We start from the raw sequence: 23,859 nt of genomic DNA, 5'->3' as shown, positions 1-23,859 counted from the left end.
ATGCTCTGCATGAAGATGAAGAACAGCTGAGGAAGAGCAATAGGCAATTGAGAGCCAGGGGGGGAAGCCAGAGGGCCTCTTTGGCTGATACAAAGAAACTTGTACCCTGCAGAGGAAGGATGGAAAATGCCAAGGACCAAATCCATGACTTAAGAACACCTGAAATTCAAAGATAGTTAAATGCCTAACAAAGGCAGATCTTTTATGCCAAGTTCAGAGCATTGGTTGGAAAAACCTGGGACCCTGGCACATGGCATGGGGACATTCAGCTCGATTTACCCTCCACAAGACCCATCCCTACCTCATCCACGGCCTCTAGGTTTGAGTCACATCATAGCACAGCTAGAAAGGCACCAGGCCTGATGAAGGAGGAGGGAGCCTATACCTCAAAGGAGCTGGAAGAACTGGATAGAATATACTGGAAGAAGCCAGGGGACCACACATATAATTAAATTCAGAGGGTGTTTGATCGAGAGAGCTGAAAAAATATATGGATAGGAAACAGTATATGGAATTGGGGAAAGTCTCCTGAGATATAAGACTTAACACCTTGGCAAGGATCCCAGGAGATAGTGTAAACTTGCTACTAGGATGGCTCTTAGAAGCATTAAAAAAAGTGATGGTTCACACTGAGAGAAGTTGAAATGCCAGAATTGTAGTGGTAGATAGCAGAGGAAGGGCCATGGGGATGTGCTAGAGGAAAGTAAAACAGTGGCTCTCCTCTGTAGGAGGGCTGTACCAGGGCTGATGGTAGCAGAAACTGTTACAGATCTTGGCTTGCTTATAGTAATAGGGATGATAGGACCCTGAAATAATAGAGCCCAGGAGACAGCACTTAACTCCAAAGTCAAGAGGTTGTAATTATTGAAAAGACTAGGGAGGTAAGAGTGGCCGCCAAGGAGGCCTGATCCACAGAGCGTTATGGGAACAGTGAATAGAATATGAGGCTCCTAGGAGAAAATAGACGGGAAGATGACGAGGGCATTACTCAGCTTGAATCAGCAGAAAAAATCAAGGATGGATGACTGGGAGATTAAGTGTGTATGAGAGGAGAGTGGTCATCCCAATATGAAGTCACCATCCCTTGCACAGCTCCTAGATATGAGCCAATTTTCAGACCTGGAACACACTGTCTGATGAGGTGGCTTGGTCTCCAGGCAACAGCCTGGGGGATCTTACAACACCATTGCAAGTAAAGAGGGTATTTCTCTAGTCCTTTCCCAAAAGGATCTATGGCTATTTGTTTGGGTAACTATATGCTGGGCAAAGGGAGATATCCAGACGTTTTGAGGACTGTTGGGCACAGGGTCTGAATTGACATTGCTCTCCAGAGACTTGAAGTATAATCATGGCCCTCCTGGAGGGTATATGAGGGCCAGATATTAAATGAAGTCTTAGCCAAAGTTCTGCTTACAGTAGGCCCACTGAGAGTGCAGACCCACCCAGTCGTCACTTCCTTGACTCCTGAAAGTATAATTGAGATTGACATACTTGGGCCAACTCCCACATTGGGTCCTTAGCTTATGGGGTAAGAGTTATCCTAGTGGAGAAGGCCGAGCGGAAGCATCTGAAACTGTCCCTGCCCAAGATAGCAAATAAAAAAAACACTATTGTATCCCAGGGGGAATGGTAGAGATTAGTGTCATCCTTAAGTATCGCAAGGATTCAACAGTGGTGACTTCCATCATATCTCCATTTGATTCACCAGTCTGACCACTGCAAAAACTAGATGAATCTTTGAGGATGACTGCAGAGTATTGCAAGCTCAAATACGTAGTAGCTTGCTTGCAGTTGCTGTTCTAGATTAGGTATTTTTGCTAGAACAGGCTAATAGGGCCTCGGGTCCACGGTATACCACCATTGATTTGATGAATACATTCTTTTCTATCCCAATTGAAAAAGAGGATCAGAAGTAGTTTATATTTTGCCCCAGGGCTGTGTTAACTCTCCTGCCTTCTGTCCCAGTAAAGTCCAAAGAAAGTTGGACTGTCTGGACATTCCACAGTAAATCACATTGATCCATTATATTCATGATATTATGTTAATTGGGCCAGATGAGCAACAGATGGCTAGCACACCAGAGGTCTTGGTAAGACATATTTTCCAGAGAGTGGAAAATAAACCCTATGTAGACTCAGGGCCCTGTCACTTCTGTATAATTTTTGGAGGTCTAGTTGTTAAGAGTGTGTTGGGAAATCTTCAAAATAAAATACAAATTATTGCATCATGTACCTTCTACTACAAAGAAGGAAGCACAGCACTTAGTGGGCATTTTTGGTTTCTGGAGGTAGCATATTCCACTCCTAGGAATGGATGACATAAAAGGCTGCCAGATTTGAGTGAGGCTCAGAGCAGACAAATGCTCCATATTAGGTCCAGGCTGCAATACAAGTGTTCCGGCCCCTTGGACCAAATGACCCAGCAGACCCTATGGTGTCAGGGGCATCAGCAGTAAGGAAAAATGCCTTGTGGAATTTGTGGAAAGCTCTGGAAGGAGAGTTACATGGCCATGAAATTTGCAGCAGATGAATTACATGCCTCTTGAAAAAAAACTCCAGGTGAGGTACTGGGCCCTGATAGAAAGAGAATGCCTCACCATGTGGTACCAAGTGACCATGAGTCCAGCACTTCTCATCTTGAGCTGGATCCTGTCATATCTACCAAGTAATAAGGTCAGGTGGGCCCAACCATAATTCATTATAAAATAGAAGTGGTGCATCTGGGATTGAGCATGAGCAGGCTGCATAACAGAGGGCTCAGAACCCCATGGCACCCATCACTGTTGCATCAGCGCCCCTCCCTCAGCTTGCACTCATGGCTGTGTGGACAAATCTTAGAGCAAGCTTGCATTACGGATGGATTGGCTTGGTGTTTGTGTGAAAGTTGAATGTTGATGACAGCTGCACTATGGTCTCACTTAGGCCTGGCCTTGAAAAAGACAGGGGCAAGAGGTAATCCTCCCAATGAACAGAGCCTGGAGCAGTGCACATGGTCATCCACTTTGTGTGGAAAGAGAAGCGGTGTGAGGTTAGAATGTATATGGACTCATGTACTGGAGTTTAATTCTAACAGGAATGATCCCTGATGTCTCATCCAGCCTCACAAGTGAGAGGTGTGGGATTTTATTTTCCAAAGATAAGCTTCCTCCCCTTGAGGGAGCCTCTCTTTGCCCCAGGACTGACCTGGCTCTTCTTTGGGCCCTCACTAAACTCTGAGGGTCCTTCAAAGGTTTAGGAGGCCTACTCTCTCCTTTTATGGAATTGATGGTCCAGGATAGTAGAGAGTACACAGCACACGTAGAGAACATGTCAAAAACAAATAGCTCCTGAAACTCTATCCCCAGCTCTGGGTTAGGGCCCCTCCCAGCACAGACTTCTGAGAAGCCCGAACAAGTCCATGTGATTTTCTGTACCAGGATTAGCTAAGAATAATACAGATCTAATGTAAACATACTTAGGGATATGTGGAAAGTACGCTTAAATTTGCATTTATAGCAGTCTGGTCAACCTTTGGGGGGTGAGGAGAAGGAAAAGGAAGAGATTTCTCAATGAGCCACTTGATTTGTGATATAACTTAAACATTTCTGATTGCAATTGGTCCACAGTCAGATATGGGAGAATGAAAACCTATGCTGAGATCTTCCAAGAAACTTATTTAGGCAACAAGTACCATTTCTTCATCATGGAAAGAGAGACTGGCCTAGAGAAGCCTTGGCCCTTTTCCTCTTCTGGTTCTGCGGCTGTCTCAAAATCCGCAAGCCTCCAGGAAAACACAGTCAAAAAGGGCCGAGGGACCCAGAGGACAGTGCCCTTGCTGCAATACATTCTTACAAAATTAAACCAGCTCAAAAATGTGCAAGAATAATGATGATAATCATAGTAATAATATTTAAGCTAATAAAGTAAAACTGTTATCTGCGGTTTTCAACATTTACTTTAGATAGGAAACACTGGGGAGTTTTTAAAAGATATGAACACCTGGGGTCTACTCCCTGAGATTCAGATTCAATTGTTCTGGGGAGGGGGCTGGGAACCTGTCTTTTTAAAAAGCCTCGGGAGATTTAATGTGCAGCCTGGATAGGGAACCACCGAACTACACCTTGACCTACAGAAGAATATACTATCCCCACAGAAGAATATACATTTGGTGGGTAGGGGGTGGGAGGAGGCCTAAGAGAACCATCAAAAAGAGCTCTACAGAAACCAGGCGAACCAAAGCTCCCTCCCTTTTTTTTGTGTGAGGAAGATCGGCCCTGAGCTAACATCTGCCAATCCTCCTCGTTTTGCTGAGGAAGACTGGCCCTGGGCTAACATCCATGCCATCTTCCTCTACTTTTTTTATATGGGATGCCACCACAGTACGGCTTGACAAGTGGTGCGTCAGTGTGTGCCTGGGATCCGAATCAGTGTACTCTGGGCCGCCGCAGCGGAGTGCGTGCACTTAACCGCTTGCGCCACCGGGCCGGCCCCACAAAGCCCATTTTTTTTTTTCTTTCTTTTTTTTTTTATTGATGTTTTAATGGTTTCTAACATTGTGAAATTTTGGGTTGTACATTTTTGTTTGTCCATCACCATATATATGACTCCCTTCACCCCTTGTGCCCACCCCCCACCCCCCACCCCCACTGCCCCTGGTAACCACAGTCCAGTTTTCTCTGTCCATGTGTTGGTTTATATTCCACATATGAGTGAGATCATACAGTGTTTGTCTTTTCTTTCTGGCCACAAAGCCCATTTTTAATGACAAGCCATGAGTCTCCATATTCAACAAAGATCCTGTGAACATTTCAAAACACACTATTATAAATAAAATCCACATTTCAAGAATTAATACCAAATTGTTTGCTAGTAATTAGACTATAAAATATAAGGTTATTGTTTTACAACATCTTTGAGTTATGTAAATGGGCAAGCAAATTCCCTATCGGGTATGCCAATCAGGAAAAAAAGTCTACTGTTCTGTCGATATTCTCCCAGAGGGTTTCTAAGAGCCCAGGCTGCCGATGGAGAGCACCAGTAGCGGCAGCCCAGTACAGGATGAACGTTAGTCCAGAGGCTAGGTGACTTGGATCTTTGTCCTGTTTCTGACACTGAGTTAGCGAGTTATTTAACTAAGATTCTTTTTCATATGTAAAATAGAGATAATAATGATTATTTTAATAACTTGAAAGATAGTTGTGAGGCTAAATTAGATAAAAATACTTTATAAAGAGCTGAACATTTATATATACTATTATTGTTATTCACTATGATTTTTTTACTATTATCATTATTATCATTTCACACACGACTTGACTCAGTGGGTCTTAGTCTTGTTTTACAAAAAGACAATTTGGGAAATTACTCTTATTATACTTCATGACTAATGTCCTTATTTTTATTTTGGTTAGCATTGTTATCTCAGTAGCAAAAAACCAAGAGAAGTGCCAAATAGGTGACCCCAGCAAAATGGCCCTCAAAGACAAATTATCTCTAAGGGCCCTTCTCTCCTAGACTTTGCAATAGTACTTTTTATGACCCTGTCTCTATTCTTATGTTATGAAAATACTCACCTCAAGGCAAGGAAAAGCCAGTGATTTCAGTACTCATGATCCCAATAGCAGAATTGTCCTGAGGGCTGTTGTTGGCATGAATGAAAGAGCGAATATGAAAACACTTTGTAAACTGTGGGGCCCTAGACACGTGTGGGTGCTGATGATGATAGTGGTAGTTATAGAAATGATGGTGTTAATGACAGCGATAGAGACCAATTTGTTAACCTTGAATAAATAGGTGAGGACATGAACTACTGGTCCCCACTGGAGTAGTAGATGTACTAAAGGAGACAGGGCAGCCTCTGAAAAAAGGATAAGTCGTGTAGAGTGAAATCCAGGACTGACTGGTTATGAAGTCTTGTAGTTCTAAGCCTCCACCTCATCCCTCTCAAATCTGAGAAATGCCGGACAACTTCCAGGTAGTCTTCACTGGGTTTTCTTCCCCTGCATGCTTCTTTCTAGATAGTTCACTTGAAACTTTGTCATGCATGTCTCTTGTTCAGCTAAGTGCCTCCTCCCACACAGTCTCAGTGGGCTCCACTCTTTGGACCATAGGATGGGTGTCAACACTGGTCAAAGGGTGGAGTGCAGAAAGGAAGAGGCATGGCAGTGAGGAAGGCCTGTCTACTCATTCCCGGGAAAGTTTCGTGAATTACTTGTCCTTACAGCCCACTGACTGCTCACTTTCTAATGGGTAAGCTCTCTAGAGACAGCTACATAGAAGTTTCCACTTTGGTGGGGAAGGCAGACCTAGTAGAGCATTATAAAAGTACACACAAGTGCCCCAGGTTTTCAGAGCAGGCAGCTACAGTTCCATTTTGGTTGGAAGATAAAAAAGACTTCATGGAAGAATAGGAGTGGGGACAAACTGAAAAAATTAGAATAAAAATTAAACAAACGTGAGAGATTTATTAACCTTCCAAAGAGGCTCATTTTTTTTTATTTTTCCCCCAAATAGGAGAGGAAAAGTATTTTTATCCTTATCTCAGTGCTTCTTCCAGATCTTTTGGATCCCTGGCAGTTGAAAACTTCTTTATCTAACAGTTGGGGACTTTTGCCTCCAGAGAGACTTTTCATCTGCCTGTTACTGGTTGATACATCTTTGACCAACACAACCATGTATAAGACAAAATCTCAGTTCTTCAGTACCAGGGTAGGAGGTCAGAGGTAAAATATCCATAAATCTGTCCGTCTCCCAAGCCATGAGCTGTCTCCTGGGATTAGCACAGAGCAATGAATGGCCATGGGGGCATGTCCATTGGGTCATCTCAGCCTCATAGAACTTGATGAGTGACGTAACTGTGCTAGGCTGCAGACAATAGCTCTCTTTAGAAGGACATGGGGTGGTTGTGAGAACACTCAACAACTTGCTGTGGGACCACAGGGGCAGATAATGTCCCATCTGCCTTTATCACAACATTTGACGCTCAATCCTTTGATGATGGCTTTATCACAGATTTTTTTTAATCTCTAGAAACTTGACCAAACTCAATTGAGTTGCATCTTGCTGGCTTCATCTCACCCTGCATGTTCTAGCCGTTAGTGCCTGGTTCTTCTTTTATAACAAACTTTCTCACGAGAGTTTTGGGGGGAAGAAGTAGATATTCTTCATATTGAGTCTTTTTTTATAAGGAGATTAGGCAGGAGTTCAGAAATGTAAATAGACAGGCCCAAGAGAATGCTTTATGACAAAGCAGATCCCACTGCATTGGGTGAGGGACGGAGCTCAATCAGAAACCTGGTGAAGGCTCATCCTCTCCCTAAGCCCCCCTGGCTCACCGCAGAATGAAATGATGGCTCCAAAGAGTCTGTCTCCCACATGGTCAATATGGCCTCTGGCGGCAGACTGCTCTGGCTTTGCAGATGCAGGCTTTCATGTGAGGCCTTGTCGGAGGGAGTCACCAGAAATAAGGCAAAGACAAGCTCTCATTCTCTTATGGGCTCTTGTGAAGGGAAACTGAGGAGGGAGGTGAGGGGATAAAGGATGCATGAGTGGGCTCAGGGAGTGAGAGGGAAAGAAAGAGAATGTAAAATGTATCTGGGGGTGTTTGGGCCCATTCACAAGAATGCTGCAAGGTACAGAGAGATGGGGTGTCTGCATGCTCCTGACATGGGCTCAGATGGCCATGTATTTATTCTACATCAAAATTTCCCTGTTCATACAGTGACCTTCCATAGGAGAGAGGTGTGCGTTTATTGTGTGTGTATTTTTTTTTTTTTTTTTTGGTGAGGAAGATCAGCCCTGAGCTAACATCCACGCTAATCCTCCTCTTTTTTTGCTGAGGAAGACTGGCCCCGGGCTAACATCCGTGCCCATCCTCCTCCACTTTATATGGGATGCCACCACAGCATGGCCTGACAAGCTGTGCGTCAGTGCGCACCCAGGATCCGAACCTGGGCCGCCAGCAGCGGACCGTGCTCACTTAACTGCTACACCACGGGGCCGGCTCCTGTGTGTGTATTTTTTAATGTGTGTGTATTTTTAAGTTAAAGGTTTGTGTGCATTTTTAAAATTAAGCTTTAAATTACCCAGCAAAGTAATATGCACCTTTGCTAAGTCAGAAGATACCTCTTGAGTGCTCCAGGGCGGACTGAATTTAGTAGGCTTTATTAATATTGTAATAAAAGTGAATAACTGAAAATGAATGCTATGAGGTGTGGAAGAGTGGGTCCTTCTCTCAGCTTCTGGAACATTCCATAACAAGAGACTACCTCGGTCTCAGCTTCCTAAGAGCCAGTGGATAAACGAGTCGGGCTGTTTCACCTTGGGCAGACTGAGGGGTGACCCAGATTTCATGAAGAAATATAAAACAACAATAACACATTGCTTCAGATTTGCTCAGAACAAATCAACAGTAAATGAGCTGAAACAGCAGCAGAGAGAATTTTGATTTAAAAAAAAACAAAACCTCACTGATGTAAAAAATTGTGTCTTATCACCCTAGCAGGTGGATCTAGACTCTGTGAGTCAATCTAGTGTTGAACAGGAAAAACATCTGTCCACGAAGGCATGGGGATAGTTAGATGAATAGACTGAATGCCCTGAGATCCAGCTAGTGTTATGTTTCTACGAGTCTGCACTTTTCCTTTCTGACCTTACGCAGCCACAGTTGAGGCAGTGCCTTTTTGTAGTAAATGCTAGGAGAGCTCCAATAACTGGGCTTTCCCAAAGGTGGACTCCTACAGAGAATCCTCCACACAAGTTCCATTTGACTTTAAGTCATCTTGGACTTTTCTTCAAGTAATAGGCACCAAGAAGACCCTTCCTTCCTGTAGACAGCAGAAGCCCTCTGTGCCCTACAAACATTTCCAGAATGTCAGGAGTCCATCAGGTGTCATGGGCTGGGACTTGGGAGAACTAGGTCCTATCCTGGTTGTGTTGTCAACCGGCTGTGAAACAAAGGCAAGTAGCTTAACCTCTCTGAGGCTTGTTTTCATCACCTGTGTCATGAGAGATTTTAACTAGATAATCTCCAAGATCCTTCCCAGCACTGACATTTATAACTCTATTGTAACCTGTGCTATCCCATGCTACACCCAACTGTGGGTCCAATTATGGTCACATCAGCGATAGTAATTCCTGCTTCACTAGCTCCTCCCTCCATCCTCTCTGTGAGATCTCTCCCCACCAAGTTTATTTCCAGAAATCCCCAGGGATCTCTTGCATGTACCCACATGCTCCCACATGGCACCTGCCATGTGCTTCCTCTTCGCCATGTACTCTAATGGACGTTCACTGCCTGAGAAGCCACTTGAGGACCCCTCAACAACACAGCAGTCAGTGCCCTCCATGATATGCTAATGCCTGTGCCAGCACTGCTGCCCTCCAGCGTCCCCAAAGCTATGTGGACCAATGAGCTGTTACAGTCTCAGAAGACCTCAGGATGCCTGAAATGCCACAGTGTTAGCACAGAAGCAGACAGAATGGTCCTCCTTTCCACTTTCAGTTACCCTTTTTTGCCCTGGCATCAGAATTATGCTTTTTATATCTCCTTCAACTTTGAAAACTGGCTGTTGTAGCTTCAGTTTGCAAATTCTCTTTCCCTGGGGCCAAGGGATGTCTGAGATACCCAATCCCACTCCTGTCACATAAATCCCTTCCAAAGTGACTCTTTCTCACCTTTCTGTCACACACACCAAGACAGCTCTGAATCCCTGAAATGGGCACTATTTAGGCTGAAGTGGGGAATGCTGATATGCTATTTAAAGACATAAAAACCAACAGAAGTCCCAGGAATCTTGAAGCTATTCATCTTGAAGACTATTCATGGAAGCAGGGAAATTAAACATGGCATCCTTGAATATATACCCTCCACTTCCAAGCTTGGCCTATTGTTTCCTTCATAATGACAATGTACCTCTGGGAGTTGGAGAACGGGGCACTCACTGCTGAGCAGCACAATTGCTGAAGGGCTGTATCAGGTATCAGGAGGAAGGGAGAACAAAGCTATATTGTCAGGAAGCCTGAAGCCTGACCCAAACACAGCAGAGCTCCAGAGAATTATTGTGGAACATATTTCCTCCATAGCCGCCTATGGTTGTTCCACCCGATCCTTAGTCAGACTGGACTGGGAGAGGAAAACCACTCCCACATGTTGCTATTCCACAAAGGAGAGAAACATAAGGAGAAAAATAAAGATAGTGGTGTGAGCCACAACTCAAGAGAAGGCCACTGCTGTGCCCTCACTCGCTGCTCCCCCTCAGCATCACTTTCAGGGCTCAAGGGCTCTCTTACGTCTATGGGCTGTTGTCCTCAGGAGAAAACATTGATTCAATTTAAGCACACACCTTCCTTTTAAGGAGCTCCTACATGCTCACCTGCTTATTTGACTAACTGGGGGCCCCATGAGGGTAAGAAATCCCAGAGGCAAAAGAGGGGCCCAAGATAGTGAACCCAGAACCTTTAGTAGGAAATTGTTGGGCTGGAAAAATTGGAAGTCAAAGTGAAATTTAAATGGGCTCTGTCATCAATAAGATCCTTTAGCCATCTGCTTCTCTTGACAATCCCATGGGTATTCCAAAGTAGATTTAAATGCCCTACTAGAGGACACGGAGGGTATTGTGGGTGTGTGTTTAAGCCACAGTTTGAACAAGATTAAATTCCTCTAGAATCACGATCTATCAGTACTTTCTGGTTGAATTTTTTGTGGTATTAGTAAGTCAATTCCTCTTATAAGAGTATAGGAGAAGCTGTGGAGAAATCCTGCAAAGAGAAAGAGTGAAACTAAATATGGAATGAGAAAAGGGACAGAACTGCCACTAATAAGCTATTCATGACAGCTGGCTTTGGGGATTCATTCATTCATTCATTTATCCATCCATTCATGGAACTCAACACATATTCATGGAACCCCTACTAAGTGCTAAGCAATATAGTGTGAAGGATAGATCAGTGAACAAAATAGAAAAGGTTGCTGCTTTCTTGGAGCCTGGAACCTGGTAAGGGAGACTCCAATATGACACAAATAAATTATGTAATTGTAATTGTGGTGAGTGTCAGGAAGGAGCAGCACAGGGTGCTATGAAAGCAAACACCAGGGGTGGGAATGGGTCAGAAAAATTTCCATGAGGAAAGCTGAGCCCTGAAGGATTAGCCAGATGAAGGGGAGGGAAGTTTGGGGAAATGATCTAAGCAGGAAATAATAGCACGAGTGAAGGGAGAGGCAGGTGAAAAAGTGAATCTCAAAAAAGTGAAGCCATCCATAAATGGCAAATGAGCAAAACTCAATGAAGAGAAGGCAAAACACAATAAAACCAAACCACAGTGGGGCAAAAACGTGCTCTCAAAAGCTGAAGCTGTGGCAGGAAGTGGGTGTAGGGCCCCTCCATCCATCCTGGCTTCCGTTCCTCCCACACTGATAGCAAAAGGCATTTTGTGTAAGTACAAGGTCAAGTCCCTCAGCACCCAAGCATCCCCAAGATATTACCCTATGCCACACGGATGCCCTGAATTATTTATAAAATGAATATGGTTATCAAATGACAGAATGGTAAAGCTGGAGGTGGGAAGAAAATCAAAATTACTGAGAACCTGTGATGGGTTGGGCAATGTCTAGGCACTTTGTGGCATTATCCCATTGAACGTTCAAATAGCTCTGCACTGGGCTGGCCCCGTGGCTTGGTGGTTAAGTGCGCGCGCTCTGCTGCTGGCGGCCCGGGTTCGGATCCCAGGCACGCACCGCTGTACCGCTTCTCCGGCCATGCTGAGGCCGCGTCCCACATACAGCAACCAGAAGGATGTGCAGCTATGACATACAACTATCTACTGGGGCTTTGGGGGAAAAAATAAATAAATAAAAATTATAAAAAAAAAACAAAAAAAAAACAAAAAAACAAATAGCTCTGCACGGTGGATAGTACACATTTTATACTCTAAAGAGGAACTGCAGCCCAGAGAAGGCAAGGGACTTGCTCAAAGAGTTAAAGATGGAGATGAGCCAGCTCAAGTGGGTCTGATTCTTTTGTCTGGCCCTGTTCCCACTCTGTTTTGCAACCTTAGAAGAACCCAGAGAGCTCATCTGCCCCAGCCTGTTATTCTGCAGAGCGGACAAGGAGCTCACAAAGGTTGAGAGACTCATGTGAGACCTTGGGATTAGTGGTCAATATAGCACTAGACCTCTGGTTTCCCACTAATCCATCCACCTTCCCTGTTTCTCACTGTTTTATAAACATAGTAAAAATGCACACTTGTGAATTATCAGGATGCCAAAACTACACATAAATTCATCATCATTTTTCTTGAGTTACACCCTTTTTTTCCCTGAAAACGTCAGCATTGAAATATGTAGTGGGAACTTCCTATTTAAAAAAAAACTATTAAATGATACATTTTGTAAGGAAGCAATCGCACTTTATTTTTGAATTTGGATTTTTGTTTTTTGAACTCTATTAAAGCAGGACATGCTTATATAAAACAACTGATTTGTGCCTTTTATATAATATTCTTCTACATTCATCTAATGAAATGGCAAGTCTTAAACAAAGTATATTTAATTGATTAGCTTCTCTAATAAATCTCGTATCCAGAATATTATGTTGGTCCATACCTTGACTCAGTGAAATAATGTAGAACAGGAAGATAGGAAATGGTAACCATTTCTCCCTCAGAGAAGACGTCTACATTTGTTATCACAGAGTTGCTTCTCACTAGTTTTAACTTTCAACATATCACTTCACTCTTCTGGCCTTGGATTCTGCATCTGGGAAATGAAGGGATTATACCTGATGGTCTGTATGATCCCTTCTAGATTTGAACTTCCCTTCAGTGGGTCTTGGAGGTGGATTTACAGCTAGCCCACTCTCTCCTTCTTCTCAACAACCCCCACCATCATTCTCACCTGCAGGTCCCTTAACTTTCATTTCCAGCCCTTTTCTGGGTCTTAGAAATACTAAAGGGAATTTCTGACATTTTCAATCCCAGGGCCTGAGCGCCCCCTAGGCACACAGAGGTAAACCGTTGTAGCTCTGGAAGAAATCAAGACTGGGAAGCTGGTGTCTAACTAAGGTCACCACCAAATCCCTGAACTTCCTTGTTTGTTCTCTGAGGCAAGAGCGGTGGGGCTTTCCTGACTCGGGCAGGGAGGGAACTTGGAAGGACAAGAGGGAGTGGGTGGCAACTCTGTCATCAAACAGACAGTGCAGGGGCTCTGCGGGGCTGTCCCCTCGACAACAGGTACATTCAGAACGGAACGGGGTGAGCTGGAGGCCAGGCAGACGCTCCCCTGTGGAAATAAGTCGGCGGCCACATAGTGAGTGTGTCAAGGCTAGAGAGCAGTTGCTGGAAAACACTTACTGCTCAACTAAATACATTCACCGAGAACAAGGCAAAAGTTGTTAAACATCAATTATTTGTGTTGCTTACATTGGCTTCCTGTCCCTATAAATATCATGCACTTCAACGGATTTTATCTTTGTGTATATACCATTTTTGCTGCTTTTTTCCCTTCTTATACTGTTTTGTATACATACCTCCTACATTCATAGTTCATATAACCATTATTTTAAACTTTTTATAATATGGCTATACCATAGTGAGGCACTTTTTGAGAAGTATGTTTGTGCATATGTGTATGTGTGTGGTGTGTGTGTGCACTGTGTATATTTGTGTGTGTGTGTAGTGTTTATATATATATATATGTTGTGTGTGAGAGTGTGTGTGGTGTGTGTGTCTGTGTATATGTGGTGTGTGTTTATGTGTGTGGTATGGTGTGTATATATGTGTGTGTATATCTGTGGTGTGTATATTTGTGTCTCTGTGTGTGTGGTATATGTGTTGTGTGTGTATATGTGGTATATGTGTGTGTATGTGGTGTATGTGATTGTCTCTGTGTGTTTGCGTGTGGTGTGTGTGGGTGTGTGTATGTGTTGTGTATATGTGTGTCTCTGTGTGTTTGTGGTGTATATTTTTATGTATATATGAGGGTATATTTGTGGTGTATATATTTGTGTGTGTGTGTCATGTATGTGAGTGTTTCTGTGTTTTGTGTGTGGTGTGTGTGTGGATGTGTGTGACGTGGATGTGAGTGTTTCTGTGTGTTTGTGTGTGTGGGGGGGTGGGTGCTGTGTGTGTTTGTGTTCACTCCTGTGTGGTGACTGGAGCACCACAGGTCTAGATCCCAGGCCCCTCTCTCAGGCCTTAGCATCTATACCAGAAAACAGAGACTTCCCAGGCACTCATGTGGACTGTGCTTAGTGTCTAGAGAGAGTGGGGAAACCACTTTCTGTGGCAGGTGTTTAAAAGTCTGCACTGTCACTGTGTGCCTGAGTGTGTGGCATGCCAACAGCTTCTGCAGAGGATGGGTGTCAGCGGTTATCAGCAGAGACAGGACACTCAGGAAGCCATTATCACAGGCACCAGAGTGCTTGAATTCATGGCGGTGTGTTTCTTCTCTAAGATCATATTTTCATTCTCTACTTAAAAAAAAAAAAGAGGAAAAACATCTTGGGTGAATCAATCAGTCCTTTTCATTAGGTCCATCCAAATCAGCGTCTTCTGATCCTCTTCCAGAAGCAGAAAGAGGGAACATGCATCCAAATCCACCAAATGGTCTTTCTGCTACATACTGGCCCCGTTCCCCATGGACATGCACACACAGCTCTGCCTCAGCCCACACAAGGGGGCACACCTTCTCCGTGTCTCTCACAGTCCCGAGTCAGCCTCCTGCCTTCCTCACTTGGGTCATACCCAGAAGGTGAAGACAGGTTAGGCCACAGCATTCTGGGTTTAATTTTCTGTTTAAGCCAGTGATGAATTAACTCCTCTCACATTCACTGAGTAGGTGTGGCCATGCGCTGGGTTAGGCGTTCAAGACACAGTGATGAGCAGTGTAACACAGTGGTTAAGATAGAACCTGTTCACCTCCCAACTTCACCCCTTTCTCTGTGACCCAGGACAAGGCGACTTCCTTAAGGCTCTGCTGCTCATTTGTGCAATAAGTACTTGCCTCCCTGGATTGCCAAGGCTAACCTGGCATGAAGTACATAGCAGAGTTCCTGGAATGTGATCGTCAATAAATGTTAGCTGTTGTGTGGATTGGCTCACTCAACCTCCATTCCAGCCTCCTCGGTGGAGAGGTTGGAAAGCTGAGCACCACGTTTCCCAGACGTCTTTGCAGTTGCAGTTCTAGAGGCAAAGTGTCTTCCATCAAGGAGATGAACTCAGCATGAGGAGTGGAAGCCAGACTCTGCTCCCCTTTTAGCCATTGTTCCTGGCAAGCAACGTTGTGGAAATGTGAGGTTTTTCTGCCATGGTGCTCCAGAGTCCATTCTCCAGCTTCTTGGGTATTGAGAGGCAGGGGTTGTAGCAGAGGTAGCCCCAGCTCCTTGATTCCAGCATGGGTCCAGAGGTGCCCCAGAGATGGCAACTCCCCTGGTGGGTCATCTCTGTATTGTTTCTGGAGCCCCAGCCTAGAACCTGGTCCTTCAGCCCTTCTACTAACTTTGTAAGCATCTTATTCCTTGATTAAATTCCTTTCTACTTAATAGAAATAAAGGAACTTCTGTTTCCTGCACTGAATTCTGATGGATACAACTATTATTATTTGTATATAAAATTAAAATAATAGCAGTCACCACATAATGGTTATAGCATAAATCCAGATTTTTACAGATGTTGTCTAATTCCATTCTCCCAGAGAAGTCATATACTCTTTGAGGGGCCTAATCAAGGTGAGAAGCTAGTCTTTCTGCCACCAAAGACCAGGTGCCTAACCACTGCGCCCTACTGTTCCTTCTCTGGAGAGCTCCCAGCGCAGTGAGCATGGCTACTATGCAGTGTGAGAAATGCTGAAAGGAGCTATGGGCCCAGGGCTGTGGGAGCCCAGAAGAGAAAATGTCTAACTCTGCCTATGGCTTGGAAGTCCATGATGGCATTGGCTTTCCACCTCAGCAAGGGGTCAAGACCTCTAGATTCCTTAATATGTTGGGGGACCCTGCCTCAAAGATCCAGTGGCCTGTTTCTCAAGTAATCATGATCTAGGAACCCCAAATCTACATGTTTGCAAAGGCAACTGTCTATCCTTGTGTTCAGGTGAGTCATTGCAGGTCCTGGGACATCCAGATTCCTTTGTTGGACTCATTCCCACAGGTAGCTGGAGAAGCTCACTGAGCTGAGGGTTCAGCCAGCCTGGGGCAGGTGTGTGCATTCATCTTCCGTGTGGCTCTCTCCCTGTTTTTCATAGGACTTCTCTGCAGCAGTGCCTTCTTGCTGAGATGCCTCAAGTTCAGAGACCTTGCCTTATTCATGTCTGTACCCCTGGGATCTAGCACATTGCAGATGCTCAGTAAATGAATGAATGAATGAATGAGTGGAGCAGCCCCAGCCTGCAGCTGAGTTAGGCTACCTGGAGAGCTGGATGCCTTGCATCCTCTTCTCAGCAATTTTGCCCCTGCTTCTGGTCGCCGTGGTTCACTGGCACACCTAGCCTTGCATGGCTGCTCTACTTCTCATTCTCTTCCCAGCATCTGGAAAACTGGGTTTGCCTTTACTTGGTGCTTCCTTTAATGTCGATGAAATGATTTGTCTTTTCATGGATTGAAATAGTTTTCCTTCACTCCAATTTAAAAGCTTATGTATGATACAAAAGCTTAGGACTTCCAATGTGTTTCTGAAAGGTCTCTTGATACTGAAACAAACAAGACCTTTCTGCAGCTGGGGGACTAGTGAGAGTTTCCATCTCTAAATGGAAAGTTCACCCCAGTAACAAGTTATAACTGACCTTGCCTTATTGGGGCCTGCGGATCCTGGGCTATATGAAATAAATGTCCTTTGCATTTGTACGCTTTACAATTTACCAAAGGTTTTTTATTCAAAAGAATCAAAAAGCTGCCATCTCATCAGGATATGCAGAGCAGGTATTATCCTTGTTTCAACAGAGCAGCTTGAAGCGAGAGTCCCACAGCTGGTAAGTGGCTGAGTCAATCCATGACCCTGGCTTGGTGCATTTTCCAATTTTCCTGGGAACTAAGCCTTTCCCAGAGCTGCTGGAACAAAGGGTGTGGGCATCTCTTTTTGCTCTTTCTCTGCTACCTCAAGCATGAGTGAGGAGTGGGCTCTGCTCTTCCCAGCTGGATGCTGGAGCAGGAGCACAAGCCCAACCTGCAGCATCAGCCCTGGGAGAAGTGGAAGCAGCTTTCTGTTGAGCAGGTGGAGGCCAGACTTGGGGACTCGGACTTCCCGGCTCTCAGCTCCCTCATTTCCAGGATTCACTATCACTCCGTAATTTCCAGGTGATGGGTCTTGTAAAATTTTATAAATTGTACAGTCAGGAGCCTAATCCTGGAGCACATTTTCTAATTCCTAGCCCTTGGGTAATTGGCTCCTCTACCTCCACATTTAGCCCAACACCCCAAGACCACACCCTCAGCAGAACCCTGGGCAGGGATGTAGGGAACTGCAGGAGATTCTGGTCCCAGGACAACTCTTAGATGATGTCAGAGAGACAAAGACCACCATAGATGCCCACCTCAAATACTCCCAGGTTACACAGGACCTGAAATACTATGGTAGTTTATAGAGGGCACAAAAAAGGGGCTTAGAAACTATGCAGCTTTAGAAGATGAGATGATAGGAAGGAAGTTACAGTGGAGATGATGAAGCATTCTTAAAACAATGATCCCCAAAACTGTATGCATATAGTACTTGACAATTTTAAAGTTTTCTCATTTATATCACTTGATGTAATTCTCAAAGTAACTTGTAAAGTAGGCAGAGCAGATATTATTATGCCGGTTAAGGATAATAAACCCGGAGCTCACAGATGAGGTCTTCTCATCCCAAATCCAGCTCCCTAGTGAAAATCAGGACCAATACAATATAAGGTTACACCAACTTTTTAAAAAATCTGTAGTCCAAGTTACCTGATTCTGGTCCCTGCCTGCGTATGCAGGTGTTCAGTCTCCTGAAAATTCCCCCGTGATTAGTTCTGGGAGTCCCTAAGAGGTTTCTCACATATGTTCAGGAAGACCACTCATAGACCACTCACAGAAGACCACTCATAGAAGTTTTGCTGTTGGTGACAGCCCCAGTTCTGCTGGGCCCGATGAAGGTCACACCACCCTGGGCCACTGCCAATGACCCACCAACACTGCTGTTGTCTCCCTGGAGCTGTGCTCTTTCCTGCGACTCCACCAGGCCGGCAGTTTCTGTTAGTACCCGTTTCAAGTCCACAGGCTGTCAAGGATATTTGGCGGTCTGTGGCAGAATAGGGAACAGTGGCTCCCTCCTCGTGGAATTACACTGTGTCAGAGGCTCCCAAAGCAGTGTTATTATGACTGCAGTGTGATAAGAGGTTAACCTAACAACTATGTTAGTATTTATGTATCCAGGGGGGACCTTGGGGCAGGTGCATTTAACAGCCACAGAGCTCTACTCAAATCTATTTAGTATTTCCACTACAGGGCTTTATTACTAGCCTGTCTGTCTATCAGTCAGTCGAAACTCAAGAACCAAATGGAGTGAAGCGTGGTTTTGGATAAACGCTTTGTTGTTCGAAAATGAGGAATCAAGCAAATTTGGATAGCCCATTGTTCCTCAATATCAAAGTGCTTTTATTTGGATAGAGGGGAACCCTTGTCTTAAGCCCTCTGATATGTCAGGCCGGCTGGTCACAGGAACCAGCAATCCAGTGACAAACAAGGTGGACTCAGTTCCTGCTCTCTTGGCTCTTACAGTCTGGCGGGTCAAGGTCATAGTGCCAGGTTCCTTCTTTACGTGGGATGAGTTCTTTCCTGGGAGACTTATCTGGATTATTCACTCCTCTCCCACTCCCCTCCCCCCATCCTCCATCCCACCTTCTCAGCTTGCAAGTAAACTTTTTTTTAAATTAAATTTTTATTCTGTGATGATTGTAGATTCATATGCAGTTGTAATAAATAATATAGAGAGATCCTGTGTACCACTTACCCAGTTTCCCCCAGTGCTAACATCTTGCAAAACTTGAGTACGATATCACAGCCAGGATATTGACATCGATCAAGATACAGAACATTTCTACATCCATCACAAGGATCCCTCACGTGGCCCTTTTATAGCCACCTCCACCTCCTAATTTGCCCTCCATTTCTATAATTTTGTCATTTCAAGAAGGTTATATAAATGGAATCATATAGCATGTCACTTTTTGGAATTGGCTATTTTGACTCAACGTAATTCCCTAACTATTGGGAGATTCAGTGAGGTTGCTGTTTATCAATAGTTCATTCCTTTTTACCGTTGAGTAGTATTTCAGCGATTCCAGGAGTAGGATGTGCTAGTTTGTTTAAACATTCACTTGTTGCAGGACGTCTGGGTTGTTTCCAGTTTTTGACTATTATGAATAAAACTGTTATTTTACAGGTTTTTGTGTGAATATAAGTTTTCATTTCTCTGGGACAAATGCCCAGGGGTGTAACTGCTGGGTTGTGTGGTGGTTGCGTTTAATTTTATGAGAAATTGCCCAACTGTTTTCTAGACTGGCCATACCATTGCACATTAACCAGCAAGGTAGGAGTGATCCGGTTTCTCCACACCCTCACCAGCAAGTAAACTTTTCACTAACTACCCCACCAAATCTCTGGACATGCCCAGATAGGTTGAAAGTCTGCCAAGGGACACAGTTTTTTCCCCCCAGCAGGCTCTTTAGTCTCCACACAAATCTGACTTCTATCTGGCCTGTCCCACGGTTTCTCTAGACATGCCCAGACATGCCTGAAGCCTCAGTAGGGGTCAGCAGAAACCTTCGGCTTAAGCTATGAGTTCCTCTGTGCTTATAGTGAGATGTTTGGGAGTTTTATCCCCATAGCCCCTTCTAAAGAACTGCCCCTCCCTTTATCCCCTGCTGAAACGTAAATCCCAGAGACCAGTTTGTCCCCACCCACCTGACATGAGGGAAGCCCTCTGTAAGTCGTGGAGGAACAATTCCATCCTTTCTCTTGGTGTCTACTATGTGTCAGGCACTGTTCCAGGTGCTGCAGGTAAAACAGTGACGAATCAGGCAAGGCCCCTTCCCTTGCGAATCTTACATTATGGGAAGGGGAAATAGACAATCAAGAAGCAAGGTGATTTCAGATGGCGATAAATACTGCAAAGGGCATGCACAGGGCAATGTGACATGGAAAGGAAGGAGGGACTCTCCAAGGAGCTCAGCTTTTTCAGTATCAGAATTCCGAGAGGCTTCTTTTTTTCAAAGCTAATTATTTCCATTTCTTCCACCATTTTTTATGTAACATGTTTTCTGGTCCCAAGATACCGTGATTGACCTTTGCTATCAACAATTCCTTTCATTTGTTTAAGATCCTTTTATAATTTGGTTCTTTGAATTAAAAAACATTACTCCAAATATGGAATGTACACTACAGACACGGTAAAAATACTTTCTTCCTTAATTTGGGCATCATATTTTTATGAATACGGCCCAAAACTGTAGGCCTTTGCAAGGTTCTGTTCTCATCTATCCCTTGTTGTTCTGAGTTAATATTCCTGGGTCCTTGTCAAGTGAACACTGTAAAGTCAAACCTCTCACATCCTGTACTGTCCCAATGATTTTTGACAGCAAGGTATTTACTTAGTTGTGCATCAAACTTGCTAGTCCCAGCCTGCCAGGTATTTCTGCCACTTGAGTCTGTCGTCTAATATACGTATCAGGCGTCCCTCCCAGCTACAGGTCACCTGTGAGTGTGATAACGTGCGCTCTCAGATCAAGTTTCACATTCAGGTGCTGAAGAGGACAGAACACTGAGGCTTGCCTGGTCTTCAGACTAACATAGTCCGCTTAGCCTCTTTGGGTTTAGTTGCTCAGTGAGTTAGGAGCCACCTTGGGTTTCTCCATCTTGCCCCTGAGAGTATTATGAGAGCTTTGGTAAAGCGTTTGCTCAGATTAAGCTACCTTATATTACCTGTTACGTAACCTCATCAAAAAAGCAAATGAGAATTTGATGAGACTTGTTCTTAATGATCCCATGTAGGCTTCCAGCTCTTTAATCCTGTTTGTAATACTACACCATCTGCCTCAAGCAGTTAGCCTAGCCTTTTCCTTGTTCTTCTTGCTCTGAACACAACGAAAACAAAAATCTTTGTTGCCCTTAGGCTTTTAGCAAGTCTCGCCTTTTTCCTGGTCTTTTGGGGCCTTTTCTTCCATCTTTTGCACTTATCCTTTTAAAATCTGAGTGCCCCGAGCAGCCACGTTGTTAATTTCCATGTATTATTTTCAGCATGTTTATGTACATACGCACAGTAGGTTGGATGACATGACTATATGAGTAAAAATATTATTTTTTACAGTTTTCCAAGCCCCTTGAGATATCCTGCCTTTTGGAGTCATTGACCACAGGATCATTCTCTCTTTTCTGCTTATTTTATGAAATCTACTTTCCCAGAGTTTAATGTGTGTGGCTAATTCTTCCTAGAATTCTTTCTTAACTATTCTGTCATTAAAATGGCATGGTTACCCTTCATCACTCTTAAGAGGCCTGATTAACAATATGGCCTTTGGAGTCAGGGAGATCTGGGTTGGACTCTCAGGTCCTTTATTACTAGCTAAGTAACCTGGCACTAGTTAATCTCTTTAACTCTCAGTTTCCTCATCTGTAAAATGGGGATAGTTTTATGGAATTGTGGGAGGATTAAAAGAAGTAATGCCTGGCACATAGTGAGCATTTAATAAATGTTAGCTTGTATAATCATTAATTAAAGCCTTTATTACTTTGACCAAACATGTTAAGGGCTCAATAAGTGTAAGCTATTATTATTTTTATTATCCTTGTACATTAGGATTGAATCCAGAGCATCTTTTCCTCAAGTTACTTCTGGTTTCTTCAGGAAGGAAAGAATTTACCATATTCTTGCTTTTGGAGTATGAGTCTTCCTGGTGTTTGGATAGAGTCCCTTCTCTATTTCCTATGAGGTATCTTATTATGTTAGTTTTCCAATCTATATTTGCAAAATGTCCTCCCCATCCTTAAATGCTTCCACAGTTTTATTATTCCATTGCTCTAGTCTTTAATCTTTATCCATAAGTGTCTATTTTCTGCTTTATAGATGTCCCTAGAGGTGTACATAGCTCTCTTATATATTGCAGTTTTCTACCCTTTAATTAGTTGTGCTTCTTTGGGGCAGTGGATGCTCTACCACATGATGCACGCCCTAACAATGAAGAGAATACATTCTAGCCTTGAGTCGCTTTCTAAAAAGCCAAATTCGTCTTTCTTTAAAAGTGTGATTTCCTTCATATATGAATTATCACATTAACTTTTATTATCTACGCTTAGCCCAAAACTGAGATCATATGTTTTGCTACCAAACTGTTCTCCTCTTGTTTTCTCCTGAGATCTGCTGGGAATCTTCACCACTATTGTTCTTTCTATTTAACACCTGAACTTCTCCATCATATCCAGTGATCAGTTTTATCTGAATCTTTTTCTCCCTTCTCATCTTTTTTTTTTAAATTTTTTGTTTATTGCAGTAACATTGGTTTATAACATTGTATAAATTTCAGGTGTACATTATTATACTTCTATTTCTGCATAGATTACATCATGTTCACCACCCAAATACTAATTACAACCCATCACCACATGCATGTGCCAAATTATCCCTTTCACCCTCCTCCCTCCCCCCTTCCCCTCTGGGAACCACCAATCCAATATCTGTCTCTATGTGTTTGTTTGTTGTTGTTATTATCTACTACTTAATGTGTGAGATCATACGGTATTTGACCTTCTCCCTCTGACTTATTTCACTTTGCATTATGCCCTCAATGTCCATCCATGTTGTCACAAATGGCTGGATTTCATCGTTTCTTATGGCTGAGTAGTATTCCATTGTGTATATATACCACAGCTTCTTTATCCATTCGTCCCTTGATGGGCACTGAGGTTGCTTCCAAGTCTTGGTTATTGTGAATAACGCTGCAATGAACACAGGGGTGCATGTATCTTTATGCATTGGTGTTTTCAACTTCTTTGGATAAATACCCAGCAGTGGAATAGCTGGATCATATGGTAGTTCTATCCTTAATATTTTGAGGAATCTCCATCCTGTTTTCCATAGTGGCTGCACCAGTTTGCACTCCCACCGCAGTGTATGAGAGTTCCCTTCTCTCCACATCCTCTCCAAGACATGTTGTTTCCTGTCTTGTTAATTATAGCCATTCTGACTGGCGTGAGGTGTTATCTCATTGTAGTTTTGATTTGCATTTCCCTGATAGTTAATGATGTTGAATATCTTTTCATGTGCCTGTTGGCCATCTGTATATCTTCTTTGGAGAAATATCTGTTCAGGTCTTTTGCCCCTTTTTTAATTGGGTTGTTAGTTTTTTTGTTGTTGAGATGCATGAGTTCTTTATATATTTTGGAGATTAACCCCTTATCAGATGTATGGTTTGCGAATATCTTCTCTCAATTGTTAGGTTGTCTTTTCGTTTTGTTGATGGTTTCCTTTGCTGTGCAGAAGCTTTTTAGTTTGATGTAGTCCCATTTGTTTATTTTTTCTATTGTTTCTCTTGCCCGATCAGACATGGTGCTTGAAAATATGTTGCTAAGACTGATGTCAAAGAGCGTACTGCCTATGTTTTCTTCTAGAAGTTTCATAGTTTCAGGTCTTACATTCAAGTCTTTAATCCATTTGGAGTTAATTTTTGTGTATGGTGTAAGGTAAGGGTCTACTTTCATTTTTTTGCATGTGGCTGTCCAGTTTTCCCAACACCATTTGTTGAAGAGACTTTCTTTTCTACATTGTATGTTCTTGGCTCCTTTGTCGAAGATTAGTTGTCCATAGATGTGTGGGTTTATTTCTGGGCTTTCGATTCTATTCCGTTGATCTATGTGTCTGTTTTTGTGCCAGTACCACACTG

The sequence above is a fragment of the Ceratotherium simum genome, chromosome 2 (assembly GCF_057802395.1).
Source record: "Ceratotherium simum simum isolate JZ-2026a chromosome 2, ASM5780239v1, whole genome shotgun sequence".
Taxonomy (NCBI): domain Eukaryota; kingdom Metazoa; phylum Chordata; class Mammalia; order Perissodactyla; family Rhinocerotidae; genus Ceratotherium; species Ceratotherium simum.
The sequence above is the reverse complement of the archived record's forward strand: the minus strand, read 5'-3'. Positions refer to the sequence as shown.